The sequence below is a fragment of the Petaurus breviceps genome, unplaced genomic scaffold, assembly GCF_028583685.1.
Source record: "Petaurus breviceps papuanus isolate PSGF00001 unplaced genomic scaffold, PetGlider_PUasm1.0 98, whole genome shotgun sequence".
NCBI lineage: Eukaryota > Metazoa > Chordata > Mammalia > Diprotodontia > Petauridae > Petaurus > Petaurus breviceps.
Window position 1 is genome coordinate 24,727,350 of NW_027187460.1, and position 13,204 is coordinate 24,740,553.

Here is a 13,204-nt window from a genome sequence, read left to right on the forward strand (position 1 = left end):
GAGATGATAGCTAGTTACATGGAGAGAGTGCAAAGGGAAAGGGGTGGAGGGTTCAGGGTAAGATAAAGTGTATGTTGGGGGGTAGGATTTGTTTGATGTTGAAAACAAACCAAGTCAGAGAAGGCTGAACAGCTGGCCCTTTCCAGTTACCCACATGGCCCTTAGATGATAAGAAGGCATTTCAAAATTCCAGTAAAAGATCCTGAGAGAGCCTAATCTGTTATTTCCATCCCCACTTCAACCCCTCCTCCAAACATCTCCAATGAAACCATTAATAACAACTTACATTTATATAGGGTTTTAGATGCATACAGGAAACCTTCTTTGATCTCCCCCTTCCCTTCCTCAGACCTCAAGTAGCATTTTATTTTGTAACCCTAATGAATTCATTATTATAGCTACCGGTGTTGGTACGATATCATATCCTGCTGAGAAAGTAAGCTCCTCTTAGATTCAGGAGGATGTCTTATCTAAACCTTGTTCAGAAGCCTAGGATAGTGCACATACAGTAGGTGCTTAAATGTTTTTGAATGAATAAAAGTGCATAATAGAAAAGGCAGCATGGTGTCATAAGCAGTGGACTTGAAGTCAAGAAAATACCACCTCAGACAGATAATTAGCTGTAAAACTCTGGGTAAGATACCTTTCTGTATCTCCATTTCCCCAACTGTAAAATGAGGGGTTTGGACTGACCTCTAAGATCCCTTCCAGTGCTAATCTATGATCATAAGACAGATCTTTTGAAAAGAGAATTAAAAGCAGAGACAAGGGAATTGCCCACATTAATAAGCCCTTAGTAAATATTCACTGTTGCTATTTCACCCAAATTCCTCCAACAACCCCATAAGGCAGCAGGACAGGTATTTTTTGTGTGAGAGGAGGTCAAGCAATTTCATTCTTGAAACATATTAAGAAACCTACTATGTGCAGAACAGTATTCAGCAATGAGAAAGCTATAAAAGTTACTTAAGATTGGGCCCCTATCCTCAAGGAGCCTAATCCCTAGGCTAATAAGTAACTACATTCTGGATCCTAGAACAAACCCAAAGTCTTCTGACTCAAAGTCCCCATCCCTGTCCCCCCCAAGCTGGTTCTCTTTCAATTACTCCACAAAGCCTCTCCAATATGACTTCATGCAGTGGAGGAGAATAAAGGGAGTGCAATAAGAACAATAATTAGCTCAACATTCCAAATAAACATTTTGCTGCAATTCTATGGAACAGTACTGCACTATCTGCTCTGGGTTTTCGGAAGTTAAGCCATCAGAGCCCCGTGGGAACGTGGTGGCATTCCAGTGTTTGATTCAAGCCAAGTGTGACAACACACACAGAGGGACTTGCTGCTGTTGTTTGGGGGTGGGGTGAGGGTTATTTTTTAATCATTTCATATTTACCAAGTGCCCACATTGTGCAAAGGAAACACTTAATGAACTCCCCAGTGCCTTGAGAGTTTACTCACCCAGAAAAGGAATCAAGCCTTCCTGTGACTCTCAACATGAACTCTTAGAATAAGGGAATGAAAATGCCCACGTGGGAGCACAGAACTTCCCTTCTCTCTGGAAGAAAGCCTCTAAGTTAAAGTGGGAAGGCATGTAAGACAAGGAGAAAATGGGGAGGAAGGGGGAATAAATGATTCTTTTCACTTTAGATCAGGAGTTCCTAATCTGGAGTCCATGAACTTAACAAAACCAAACACAACTTTTGATACCATATTTCAACATGACTGTTTTCTGTGAATCCTATGCATTTTCTTGTATTAATTTTAAAATGTTATTCTGAGAAGGGGTTCATAGGTTTCACCAGAAAGGTTAGAACCTCTGCTCTAGATGAAAACTGGGGACAAAGGCTTCCTGCTCAGGAAACAAGGCCAAACTGAAGCAGCCTGATATATTGCCGGAAGAGATAATTCTCCTATTGCCCACCAAGTTTCTCTTAAGGGCTGTTACATATATAATGTGGTGAAGTAAAGCCAATATAGTATGGCTGGGAAGAGGACCGGTCCAAAGACATGTATTTGAAACATCTCGATCAACTAATAATTGCTCAGTGACTTTAGCTCATGATTCTTAAGCTAGTCAAATCATCTCCCTTGGCCTCTCTCTATTATAAAATTCATGAGCCAGACCAAGAACTCTCAAGAATTCTTTCTGGCTTTAACATTCTATGATTTTAAGACATGAGTTTAAGTCCTGTTTCTGCTACAAGCTGTGTCACCTTGGGCCAAGTTGAGGGAGAGGACAAGGGGAGGTGTCAGTTTCCTTATCTGTAAAATGGGAGTGGGTAGAGATGACCTCTTAGGTCCCTTCAATCTCTAATTCCATCCAGGTTGAGATGATAAGGTACAGTACAAATCCCATCCCCCCACACAATATGGAAACATTAACCTACCTCCTCCTCCATCACCTTCCCTTTCTAACTCAGGTCAACTTAACCCCTACCCTGACTATTCAAATTCTCACAAGTGCTTTGTCTGGACTTTCCAATATCCTATCAACGACACACCCCCACCCCAAGCAAAATATAAGCTTCTTATGGAACAACCAACTCTGGCCCCAAGTAAAATGTAAACTTCTCACAGGATGATAAGCCAATGTGTCTTGTGTGTGTGTATGTGTTTAACATTTGTATCCTTGTACTTTGGAAATGGGAAGAATTTAATAAAATATTTGTCTGTTTTTTCTCTAATTTGAATTTGTTCTTTGTGCAACCTAAAAAAAACAACCACCACATTGTGCTGTTTTTTTTCCCATATCTATCCCAAATTACTATTCTATGAAAAAAAAAAAACAAAGAGATCATGCCATCTTTAAACTATTGCCAATGTTCTACATACGGATACTTACTACAAGTAATCCCAGTGTCCTTAAGAAAGAGCCTACCCAAGACGGCAAACCCTCTGGCCTCAGACCTCCTTAGGTCTTCCACCCTGCCCAAAAAGAAAAGAAAAATCACTTGGTGGCCAAGCTTCCAGTAATGAAACTCTTAAGAATTTGGCTGGGCTGGTTCTCAGAACATAAACACGGAGCTTGTCAATGGGGCTATATATCTGAATATTCTCAGACTGTAGGATATTCTGGAGCTCAAATTGCCCCCCAGCACCCCAAAACAACTTCCCAGTCACCTAAGGGTTCTTGAGAAAAATTTCAGGGGTAGCCTATGCTCATAGCAGGCATTTAATAAGTGAATTCTCAAATCAGTTACGAAAAGTTAGGAATATGCATGTGTGTCTGTGGTTTTTGTTTTTTTCTTTCTTTCTACCTGGGGGATAGGAGAAGAGTACAGACAGTTTATGCATTCTGAGTAAACTGAACTGTTTGCTAAAACTAAAACTAAACAAACTATGTCCCATGGGAATCTACCTGTCCTTGGCACAAAACTCAGCTAACATGTACAGGAAGACACATGAATTCGGCACAGATTTGCTTTACTGGGAAAAGCCTCTGGATAGAAACAGCCTGAGGGCAGGGTCAAAGCATTTTTCTAATGTTTTGTACCACACCTCAGATACCACAGGCACTCATAATCAATCATTATTCCCCATTGTCCTTTCAGGACAAGCTAACCCAGGGCTCTCTAACCGAGGCAGGCTAACTCTAGTCACATCAAAAACATCTTGACACAGACAGAGGAAAGGTAAAAATTGAGGGTGCTTGGTAAGGAGTCAATCAAGAGATTGGCAAAGGAACAGAAAATGGTTTTTTTGTCAGCCTTTTCACATGAAACTGTCACTTCTTCATATGAATTCTCTGGGGAAGGAGTACAGCTTTTAAAGTAAGTAGAGAGATGGGTAACTACAAGAATTCTTCCTTGGGGGAGCTAGGTGGCACAGTGAATAGAGCACCAGCCCTGGAGTCAGGAAGACCTGAGTTCAAATCTGACCCCAGACACTTAACACAAAAACTAGCCGTGTGACCTTGGACAGGTCCCTTAACCCCAATTGCTCTCCAAAAAAAAAAATAAACAAAACAATTCTTTCTAGAAAGCTATAGTTCATATAAATTTCTAGCTCCAGACTCCTCCCACCTAAGGGGCAGAATTATCCTTTAAATTATGAAATCCCTTCATAAAGTGAGAAATAAAAGTGCATCATGCTTTGATGGCATAATACTTGAGAGGCAGTTAGATGGCTCAGTAAACAGAGTGCTGGGCCTGGAATCAGGAAGACCTGAGTTTAAATATGTCCTCAGACCCTTGCTAGCATGTCACTTAATCAATCTGTCTGCCTTAATGCACTGGAGAAAGAAATGGCAAATCACCCCAGTATCTCTGCCAAGAAAACCCCACCAACAGTATACCAATGGTATGGTCACAACAACTCTGATGGATACTACCTCATCCCTGAAGGTATTCCTTTCAAGGGGACCTTCTCATACTTCAAGAGTCTGGTCCACGTTCTTTCTCCTATAAAGATTTTGGACTAGAAGGCTGGTCACCAAGCTGTGATTTTTTGGGGCGACAGTGACCCATGCATCTGCCTTAGTTTGGGAAAAATGTGACCCCAAACCAGAGACTACTTGATACTGAGTTAAAGAATTAGACTCTTAAGAGCCAGGAAGGGACCTCAGAAATCACTAATTCAACTATCTCATTTTACAGATGAGGAAACTGAGGTCCAGGGTAGTTTGCCCATGGTCATACAGCTAATAAACAGCACGAGAGGAACCAGTACTCAGTTCAATGCCCTTTCTCATCACCCATGGATTCAATTACCTCGATGAAAATGACTTCCAGCCCTAGTGTCTCTCAAGTACCTGCATCACTAATTGCCTGAAGAATACTTCAAAGGCTCTATATATGCAAAACAGAACCTAGCTCTCTTCCCAAACTCAAACCTCTTCTGGATATCCCTATCATTTGTCAAGGGGAAGGAATAAGTATTAATTAGCTTTACAAATATTTTCTCACAACAACCTGCAAGGCAGATGCTGTTATTATCCCAATTTTACGGTTAAAGAAATGGAATAAGGAAATAGGAAATTAAGTGACTTACCCAGGGTCACACAGCTAGTACGTGTCTCAAGTTGGATTTGAACTGAGATCTTGCCCAGCACTCTACCTAATTACCTCATCATAAGGCTACCACCATTCTGCCATTTTCACAATTTAGTTGTCATCTTGGACGCCTCACTCTCATTCACCCTACATGTTGTTGTTACTATTTGCTCATTTCAGTTGTGTCTGACTCTTCATGACCCCCTTTTGGGGATTTTCTTGACAGAGACACTTGAATGCTTTGCCATTTCCTTCTCTAGCTCATTTTACAGATGAGGAAACTGAGGCAAAGAGATTAGGTGACTTTTCCAGGGTTACACAGCTAGTATTTGAGGTTGGACTTGAACTCAGGTCTTTCTGACTCCAGACACTGTGCCAGCTGCCCTTACTCTACATATACAATCCACTCCATCTCATCCACAGAATCTTCCCCATATATCTCCTCTCCACTCATACAAGCTCACCACCTTAGCCCCTCATCACCCTCTCATCTAGACTATTACAGCAGCTTCCCTTTGGTATCTCTGCCTTTAGAATATCTCTACCTATTTGTTTCACAGCTTCCAAAAAGCACAGGTCTCATCATGTTAGCGCCCTCATCCCCTGCAACCCTCACTCAGTAAACTATGCCAGCTCTTGGTCACCAGCTCCTTGGCTGGCATTTAAAGTTCTTCACATCTGTGCCCCTTCCTAGCTTTCGAGGCTTCTTACACATTACTCCTCTCTCTGCACATACTCTGAGTTCTAATCTTATTGAACTACTCACTTCTTGCCCATGGTCATATAACTTGTAAATATCAGAGGTGGAATTCTAATCCCAGGTCATCTGAGTCCAACATTCCCTACACTGCATCATGAGACTGGGAGGTCCCTGAGATCAGAGACTATCTGCTCCCACCCCTTTTCTTTGTATCCCCAAAACCTGGTACATGGCAGGCTCTTAATAAATGCTAATTATGGGTGACAGCTAGGGAGGAAAAATATTGGATTTGGAATCCCACACATTAGCTGCAAAATTGAACTAATCAAAATCTCTAAACTCTATTGAGTCTTTATTCATCTCCAAAGTCAGGATGATAATAGCTACACTTTCTCCTTCACAGGGCAGCTGAGAGGTTGATAAAGGTCAGTTTTTGTTGTTGCTGTTATATCTCATTCCTCTCATATTTTTATTCTATCAATATTACTCATTTGATTCTTCTTATATTTTCCCCAAGAAATTCCAAAAGCAGTCCTAGAACAAGTCTTTACTCCGCTACTGTTCTTTATCTAATGTTTCTCAGGACTACTTCGTAGGTGAATGAAAGAGCTGCTTTTTGTAACTGATTAAAATGATTAGAATGCAAGCTTATCTTCTGGAGGCTCTTTGAGAGTACCTTTTCAGGATGACCAGAGCAGCAAACAGGATGATGGGATGATATGGACCTCATCCTGTTCCACCGTGATTTTAATTTCCTCTTTCAGACCTCTATATTTGAAAGCTTTTCATCCCAAGTAGCTTGGAAATTACAAACACTTGATGACAGATGTTACATTATATTGTGTTTATGTATCATTACATGTTACGAGACATTTTATATTACCTATATTTTATCATATTATATTATTGAGTTGACAAGCAGGATTCCTCCCACCACAGGCTCTAGATAGTCACTAGGTGAGGGGTTCTCAGACCCTCTACTGCACATATAACAAGGAAAATATACCTCCCTGGCATAATAAAACTAAAAGGAGAAACAAACAACCAATCAGACTGGTCATTACTTTGGCACAGCAAAGAGAAGCCCAGATAATTCCCATTTGTGTGAGCCATTTCAATCCATAAATTTCTGTCTCTGGTTACTAATCATTTAAGGTCTCCTGATACATCAAAAACATTTTATAAAGCTGGTATGGAAGGACAACTCTGATAACTTCTTACCTGCCTTCTCCTTGGCTCCAAAGAACACATAGTTACAGGTTATTGTTATGTACCATAGCTAAGTCATTTCCTCTAACACTGATCCCAGGATCACAAATCTGGGGTTAGACAGGCTCTCAGAAGCCATCTGGTTCTACATCCCCCATTTTGCAGATGAGGAAACTGAGGCCCAAGGAGTTTAACTGACTTGTCCAAGTTCATCCAGTCAGTGTCAGAGACAGGATTTAAATTCAGATATTATAACTACAAAGTTCTTTCTACTACAATACTGGCCTGAGATATGTTATAATGAGGTCCAGACTCAGTATCCCCTAAAAGAGGCAGTATGGCATTAGAACTGGGGCCAGAGGACTTCATTTAGGACCCCAGCTCTTTCATCTACCTGTGTGACTTTGCATTAGTGACCTAACCAACTTGGGTTTCAGTTTCCTTCTCTGTAAAATGAGGGGGGAAAGCTAAACCATCTCTAAGGTCTCTTTCAATCATGAATCCTATTACTATGTCCTAGTTTGGAGTCCTGATTTTACCACCTAACATGAGACCTTAATCCAGACTGTTCATACCTCCCCATCCCTCAAGTTTCCTCATCTATAAAATACAGATGTTAAGCACCTGCCCTAATCATAAGGTTATTGCAAATAAAACACTTGTAGCTCTTCAGGGTCACTGAAGAGATTGAGAATTAGAAGGGACTTTGGTGATGATGTAGTCAAGTCCATTCATTTTAAAAATAAGGTAAATAAGGACCAAAGAATGGAAGTGACTTGTCCAAGGTCACCAACATAGAAAGTGGAAATCCAGTTCAACAATACTAAGCACCCACTACGTGTCAGAAAAGGCTCTAATACTGGGAATACAAGACAAATATGAAAGCAGTCACTACCTTCAGAGAATGTAAGGATTTTATTGTAGGTAAACATGTGCATAGGCAAGGACAAAACATTTTTAAAAATACAAAAGTATTTTGGAGGGGAACTACGGAATTTACTGATGAGGTATGGGCTCTGGGAGCCCCCTCTGAGCTCTCCTTGAGTCCTTGAGGTACAGGCTCTGGGAACCTCCCTTGGACTCTGGATTAAATCATCCCATTTGATGAGGCAAGTCTGTTACTAGACTTCCCACCCTCTTGTTACTAGACTTCCCACCTAACAAAATATTGATCCACCCTTGAACTGGCCTTAGCCCACTATTGTCTGAAGCCTCCAGCTGCTTCCCACCCTTAATCACTCATTGACCTCATTAACTCCTCTTGAAGACCCTCCCCAAACTCCTCCTCTAGACCATCTCTAGATTTCTCCCACAACCTTATATATAGAAGACCCCATCTGTGTGAGAGAGCCATAGAATGCCATAGAATAGTGAGAGTGGCATACCTCTGTGTCTAATGCAAGTGAACTTTTAATAAATTTTACTTTTCTTTGGCTGAGAAGACGAGTTGAATTCATTTGGCAGGAACCAGCGTGTTGGCATTTTGGGGTCTCCAGAGCAACCCTAACCCTCTTAGTGGGTAACCTCTTCAGTTACCTCTTATTTTTTTTCTTTTTGGAGGGCAATTGGGGTTAAGTGACTTGCTCAAAGTCACATGGCTAGTAAGTGTGTCAAGTGTCTGAGGCTGCATTTGAACTCGGGTCCTCCTGACTCCAGGGCCTGTGCTCTATTCACTGCGACACCTAGCCGCCCCCTTAAGTTACCTCTTAAAGATGCCAGTAGAGTTAACCAGGGGACTGGCAAGAAGAGAAAGAAAAGAGCATTCCAGGCAAGGAAGTATTCGAACAGAGACAGGACTTACTGGAACCCTCCAGGCTCTAAATCCAAGGCTCTTTGCACTACCCACATCCTCTCAGACAGTAGCTCCTGTCCCAAGCACCATGAAACCCCCCCAATAAGACAGCCCTACTAGGCTGTAGTTATACCTAAAATAACAATTTTGTACCTTTTTGTACTACGTAGGAGCCTGGAGGCGGGATTCCAAAGTAGATCTTGTGACACCCCGAATCCAACCCTCCCATTTTTTCAGTCAAGGCATGGAGTTATTTACCCAAAGGTCACCCAGTCAATAAATAGTGACTTGAACTTGAATTCTCCAACTTCAGACTGAGGGATCTCCAAATGAGAGCAGTTATTAGCTTGAGTATCCAATGAGATCATCTATGTGAAAGTAATTTGTAAAGGGTAAAACAGCTTCAGCCTAGGAGGTGAACCTTAGCAAACTCTATCCCCCGTGGTGGAATACCTGAGGCCTCAGGCCACACATGGCCCTCTAGGTCCTCTTTGAATATAAACCGCACAGAACAAAACCCCTCAATAAAAGAATTTGTTGTGTAAAACTAGGCCTCAGTGAAAAGGCACTCCAAGGACCTAGAAGGTCACAGATGGCCTCCAGGAAGGTCCCCCACCCCTGCACCAGACAGTTACACTGCTAGAAGAGGGTTAATCACTTCCCAGTAATTTGGATTAGTTCTGCTGTTTCCCTTCCAGGAAAATGCCACACATACTATCAGAATGAGATGCTTACCCTCTTAAGGACAGCATAGTCAGTCAACAATCAAAGGGCTTGCTCACACTTTTTATATGATGCTGTCCAATGTTTCTAGGTGAAACCTGGTAGAAGAGGAAAGTTCATTTAATCCTTTTATCTATCCAAGTGAGAGGCAGCTTGCAGTAATGGAGTGACTTAGAAAGTCTTGGAATCAGAGATCTGGGTTCAGATCCAGCCTCAGAAACACACTGGTTATGTAATCCTGTATAAAGAAATCCCATTTGGGTCCTTTGGGAAACTCTTTCTGACTATAAACTGCAAAGCAGTCCCTCAGATGCACTGAGAGTGGGAGTTTCCTCAAGGAGAGTTCTCTCCATCCATAAAATCACCAGGGGAGGAGGGAAAGAACCATCCCCCATGCCTAGCACAGAGAAGTAACTATCTATGCTGAGAGCTGACTTTGAAGTCAGAAGACCTAGGGTTGAGTCTAGATTCTGAAGCTTCTCCATTTCTTTAAGCTAACCTCTCCGAACTTTGGTGTCCCTCATCTGTAAAATGGGAACAATACTTATATAAATACAATATTTATGCTTCACATGGTTAAGAGCAAAGTGTTTTGTAAAGTTCAAAATTAATGAAGATGAGTTAATATTCCAGCAGAATAGATGTTAATTAAATATCTGTTGAAATGGCAAAATAGACTTACTCAAATCCTTCTGATTTTATAACATAAACAAATATATAAGTATTATTTTATATTAATAACAGCATTTCCTTAGTGCTTTAAGGTTTACCTTGTCTGACCTGTATATTAATCATATTGTAATTATAGTGTATATAATATGCACTATATTATATTGTAAATCTAAGCAATGGCTCCTTTCCCAGACCTTCTCCTACCCCACCTTAAGGAGAGAAAGTGGGAAAACAAGCAGAAAGCGAGACAAGCAAGAAAGAGCCAAATATATCCAGGTTTGCATATGTCTGTACAACTGGGAAACCTGGTTTTTCTAGCCAGATCTAATCTGCCTACAATTTATGATGAGGAATGGGGCTTGCAGTCAGAAACTAAGTAAGACAGAGGCCTTTCTTTCCTCACAGAGGTTATAGTATTCAATACTTCTTTTATGTGTCCGTCCCCTCCCCCCCCAAATTAGACTGTGAGCTCCTTAAAGGCAGGGACTTGTCTTCCACTTTTCTTTGTATGACCCATGTTAGCACAACGCCTAGAACCTAGCAGGAGCACTGTAAATGTTTACTGACTCTCCTGACTCTAGTGGCTTGCTTTCCTGAGGTAGTGGAAAACACACAGGATGTGGAGTTAGAAATCAGAAATATGTGGAGTCCCATTTCAGTTCCACCTCCTTGCTAGCTATAAGTAAGACCCTCAACTAATCAACACCTCCAGGAGGCTGCAGCCTCCAGTGAACAATGGGCATGAGCAGATTTGCAATCCATCCCTCCCTCATAGGGTTGTTATTAGGAATGTCTTAAATTTATATAATTCATAGGGTCTTAAACTGGGACTATAAAGGCCATTTAATCTAGCTCCCTCATTTTACAGCTAAAGAAAATAATAAATATTATTATAATAACAATAATGATGATAGCTAACATTATTTATATGAAACCTACTAGGTACCAGGCAATATGCTAAATGCTTTACAATTATCATCTCATTTAATCCTCAAAACAACCCTGGCAGGTAGGTGCTATTATTATTATTATCCCCATTTTATACATGAGGAAACTGAGGCAAACAAAGATTAACTGACTAAAGGTATAACCACAATATACCCCAGTATCCCATAATAAAAACTGTGTTTTAAGAAGAAAAATATTCTTCAACTTTGTATCCCATAATAAAACCACTCTTTAAAAGGGAAAAAAAAAATTATCCAGTCTTCAAGTCACAGTCTAAAGAAAACACATTTTTCTCTTCTATTTCCTAATCAGTAGACTAAGGCAAACACCTTTTCTGACTTTGATCTCTGTTAGTCAACCACATGGTTTCACATTAAGCAATAAGGCTTTAACAATGAATACCTGATCATCACCATTTTGTTATTCAACAATAAAGCATAATAGTGATGTTTTATTATTTAATAATTCATGATAATACTTAGAGATAAGCAGTTTACATATCAGTTGACTGAGTCCCTTCTGATGCCTGTTTCAGCCATGGGGTTTGGGCTCATAAGTTTGAGAACTCTATCCAATGGGTAGAGATAATAAATAACAGCTTCCTTTTGTATGATTTGCAAAACGCTTGTCTCACAAATAACACCGTGAGATAAATAATACACATATTATCATTTTGCAAATGGGGAAACTGATCTTGCTTAATTCCATGAAGGAGGGGAAAGCACAGAATGATCAAAAGATTGGGGTTCTAGTATCCACTCTGCCTGTATTAACCGTGTGATGACTTCTCCCAGCCCCAGTGATTTACTACCCTTCTCTGTACCTCAGCTTTATCTAAGAAAAACTAAGTCTTCCCAGACTGACCAGTCTGCCTCTGCCTCTTTAAAGGGTTGCTGAGAATAAAAAATAATTTAATGTGTAGAAAGTTATTTGAGGGGCAATTTGGCATAGTGGTTAGAGAGCTGTCCCCCAAACTGGGAAAACCTGGATTCAAATCTCATACTGGACAGATGACCCTTGGCCAGTCACTAAACCTATTAGTGCTCTGGGGAAACTGTAAGTTATGGAGAAAATGCTGACCCAAATGAGTAGACTTTCTTCACCCCCGAGTTTCCTATGCCAGTAAAATCACAGATCTCCCTATCTTGAATGTCAAATACATATGTAAGAAATTACTGGTGACTCAAATGTATTACAACAAGACCAGTACCCTATCCATCTATCAGTTGGGAAAGGAGATGTCAAAGAACAGATATTTTTCCAAGTGGTCTAAACTTTAAAAAGAAAAAAAATGAAATAGTAAAACAATTCTTGGCATCATTTATAACTAGAAAAAGTGATAATATCAATACCAGTAGCTTTATAATCAAAAAACTTTTAAAGAGATTTACAAGGTGCTCTCATTTGATCCCAACTCTGGGCTATAATGCCACAGGCAAGCCACACACCCCAGAGGCCCCAGTTTCCTCAAATGTAAAATGAAGAGCTCATAGACCTCTCATCTACATCTTGATCTATGATCATATAACTAGCATTTAGATAATATTTTAACGTTTACAAAGTGATTTACAAATATTATCTCATTTGATCCTCACAACAACCCTGAGGGGTGATATTACTATCCCCATTTTACAGATGAGGAAACTGAGTTGGTTAAGTGACTTGCCCAGAGTCACAAAGCTAAAGTGTCTAAGGGCAGATCTGAACTGAAGTCTTCCTGATTTCAAGTTCGGCATTCTATCCACTGCACTACCTTTAGCTGCTTCTAAGACATTTTCTTTCTCCTTTATAAAATGAAAGACTTAGCCAAAAGGCTGTTTCCAGCTCTTATCGCTCTGACTTACACAAATGCCAACTTCCCAGTCTAACATACTTTATGAGCACAAAATTCACAGCAAGGGTCAAAGTATGGTTCTTAGCACATTTACATTAAAAAAGGGTGCCTCCCTTATCAAAAATGCCTGATCAAGGTAAAGGAAGTTGCTCCCAGTCAAAAGTTGGCATTCCAAGCACTTAGCACCAAGCTTTAGAACAGAGAAAGAAACCCCATCAGCCTCTCAGCCTCTCCCTCCTCCTCTCTCCATTCATCCAGAGTCCCTTCCTTTTCAACATCTGCATGAGAAACCAGGAGACAGAAGCATTCTTAAGCAGTCAAGATTCCACCTTCAC

The 13,204-nt window shown here is 40.5% G+C and overlaps 1 long non-coding RNA gene across 25 annotated transcripts in view; it reads right to left on the bottom strand.

The window, feature by feature from the left end:
• The window catches only part of LOC138155735 (uncharacterized), a 175,220-nt gene that overhangs the window by 93,591 nt on the left and 68,425 nt on the right, over positions 1–13,204 (bottom strand). For 6 of the 25 annotated variants that reach the window (XR_011166953.1, XR_011166957.1, XR_011166954.1 and 3 more), the window contains one exon: positions 9,428–9,513. The exons of 16 other annotated variants lie outside the window; for them this stretch is intronic. This is a non-coding gene — a long non-coding RNA (uncharacterized lncRNA). Of the gene's footprint in view, positions 1–2,842; positions 2,926–9,427; positions 9,514–13,204 lie in introns of all 25 variants that reach the window. 3 more of the 25 variants (XR_011166958.1, XR_011166959.1, XR_011166964.1) reach the window with 2 other exon arrangements.